The sequence below is a fragment of the Homarus americanus genome, unplaced genomic scaffold (genome assembly GCF_018991925.1).
Source record: "Homarus americanus isolate GMGI-L3 unplaced genomic scaffold, GMGI_Hamer_2.0 scaffold59055, whole genome shotgun sequence".
Lineage (NCBI taxonomy): Eukaryota > Metazoa > Arthropoda > Malacostraca > Decapoda > Nephropidae > Homarus > Homarus americanus.
The window spans coordinates 27,691-30,749 of NW_024750525.1; the positions used below are offsets into that span (position 1 = coordinate 27,691).

The window sequence follows — 3,059 nt, forward strand, 5'->3', positions numbered from 1 at the left end:
CCGCCTCGTTAATTACTAACCATTATTGAGTGTGTGTGTGTGTGTGTGTGTGTGTGTCTGTGTGTGTCTGTGTATGTATGTGTATGTATGTGTCTGTGTATGTGTATGTGTGTGTGTGTGTGTGTGTGTGTTTTATTATTTCTTCTACGTTAAATTACGTTATTTTTACCTTTGTCTTATCTATAGGTGTTTTTTTATCGTATTTTATAAACAATAATATTTACCATGGAGAGAGAGAGAGAGAGAGAGAGAGAGAGAGAGAGAAGATTTTTCATTCCATACAGTTATCCTGACCCCAACCTGGGCTGGGCGGCCATAGTGAACTCCTCTCTATTCATGTCATTAAAATGTTTGTACCCAGTGGGGCGCCGTGGACCAAGGTGTGCGTGTAGTGTACAAGGGGAAAGGGGGGGAGGGAAGGAAGGAGGGAAGGGAGGGAGGGGAGGGGGAGGTTTATATCACCTACCTATTCTGTTCACCTCTCATCCACTCATCAGGTCCACCCAGGTGAATGCAAGAGAATCCAAGGTACAGCTACACACACGTATGGAAATGTGTAATATCACCTAACGGTTTCCCCATCTTAGTTAATTTCACTTGAATTTTAACCACCCTAACGCTAATCTAACCTAACTTTTTCTAATGTTAGCTTAACGTAACCTAACCTTAACAAACGGTAACCTAACCCAATAGAATCTACTTTAACCCTAACCTAACTTTACTTTACCTTATGCTACCCTAACTTAACCTAACTTTATCTAACGCGAACCTAACGCAAAAAAAAAACTTCAGGTGAAATAAAATGGGGGGACTACCTCCAGGTGAATTGATGTTTGCAGTTTTCCAATTGTACACAGGTGAGACACAGCAGCACTTCCGGTCACCCAGGTAGGCTGTTCCCTTCCACACCACAACGCCTACATACTCGCCTGAGCGACCGACTATACGTAATCCTCACCTTCAACACACAACAAATAAGCGCTCTCAAACACATACTTTACCTCCGGATTGAAAACATCTTCACACAGAACATCTATCTGACTCAGGCTAATGGAAACACACTAGAGAAGGAAGTCCGTATCACTAACTAGACATGTACTCTACAAAGTGAACTATTTGTCTTATTAATTGTTCCCAAACTTATACAAGTCACTATCACAGAGGTCTCACCATCATTTACTCTAACACTTCACACTAAAATGTCGCACACTTATGTTTGGGTCAGACACAGTTATGCCCACCTGGCTGACCCACCAAATTGTTGGGGATTCATTCTCACACACAGCAGGCCTCCACAAGCACAGCAGAACTGATGCCGTAACTGAAAATAAGTCTTGAAAAGATATTGTTGAATAATGAACCGTTATCTTGGACTGTTACCCAGAACTTAAAAATTAATTTGACAGAAACAGAGCAGTGTCAACAAGCACTAGTAGGTTCACCGTGTCATGATGAGGTGTATCAAGTAAAACATGTAACAAGGTCAGTGAACCACACTCCTACACTACTAAGGTGTGTCACTCTGGCACTATGTCCCTCATGCTGATGTGAATAATGTTAATGTGGTCACACTACTTCATGATCACCAAGATTACTGATCACACTACTTCATGATCACCAAGATTACTGATCACACTACTTCATGATCACCAAGATTACTGATCACACTCCCTCATGATCATTAGGATTACTGAGACTGACAGTAGGCAGCTACCAAACAGGGAGGTACTACCGCCTGGGAAGATATTGGAAGCATAATGTGTTGTCTAATGGCAGACCCTGCTGCCATATAATTTTGGTTATAAATCACGAAATATGGCACCACGAAAAGTGTGACCAAGTCCCAAGTTGCTGACCTGACTTTCTGCCTCATTTACACACAATTGCAGGGTCTCAATTGTTTCTCTAACTTTGACAACACAACATACATATATCGTTTCTCACTATTGATCTTTTTATTGTTTTTGTATTTCTTTATGGTTATTATTATTATTATTATTATTATTATTATTATTATTATTATTATTATTATCAGTGTTGTTGTTGTTGTTATTATTATTATTTTTATTAATATTTTTATTTATTTTTTTTTATTATAAATTTTATTTACTATGAACTAACTATTAGTATTATTGTTATTAGTATCACATTTTCGCCCCCCTCCCCCCCCAGGACCCGATGTGGGTCAGTGACCTGTGCCCAGGTGGGCTAATCCCCGTAAAAAAAATTGCTACCCGTTGTAAAAAATATCAGCGTCATCTGTGTCCTCACACTGTGTTTCGGCTTTAATAAGGACCTTTCCTGGCGCTGTGTACCACAAGTGACCAATACAAAACACCACTCGATTAATCGACATCAACAAACGTGAGACCTCGTTGGTCTGAGATGGTCTGGCCGAGCGACACACATTAATAAGTTCAGAGCTTCTACAGGCCATAGACAGCCTAACGCCTCGACACAAATAAAAGAAAACCAGACCCATAAGGAAACTTTTCTTCAACTTGAGAAATATAGCAATAACACTTTGAGAAGATTCAGCAGTTTACCTGCCATATGTAATATCATATGTACAGCCCGGATAGCTCAGTCGGTAGAGCATTAGGCTTTTAACCTAAGGGTCCAGGGTTCGAGTCCCTGTTCGGGCTTACTTTTTTTTTTTTTTTTTGTGGCGACCTGTGGTGTAATGGTCAGCATTCTCGCCTCGCAAGCGAGCGGACTCGGGTTTCTTTACGTCATTTGCCTTTGTCTACCCAGCAGTAATTGGGGTCCTGGATGTTAATCGATTTACGGATCGTGTTCCTGGGTTAGCCAGTGCAGTTGGCGAGTTGTCTGGTCTTCTCGGACTATTCCTTGACACTAGGTCATGCAACTCGTTAACTTAGGGTGTGGTTGTTGTGTTGGACACAGCTTCTACACCTTAAACAAATTCACGCCTAGGTCGACCTTGGGCCGGCCATCCTCGTTACACGATGGGCAACCATTATGTATGTATGTATTTATGTATGTATGTACAGTATGTATGTATGTATGTATGTATGTATGTATGCTCCATCCAAACC

At 40.9% G+C, this 3,059-nt stretch overlaps 1 non-coding gene across 1 annotated transcript; it reads left to right on the plus strand.

Moving 5' to 3' along the window:
• Nucleotides 1-2,572: 2,572 nt before the first annotated feature.
• On the plus strand, nt 2,573-2,645 carry Trnak-uuu. Its single transcript has one exon. It is a non-coding gene; the product is annotated as a tRNA-Lys (tRNA).
• The last annotated feature ends 414 nt before the right edge of the window (nt 2,646-3,059 follow it).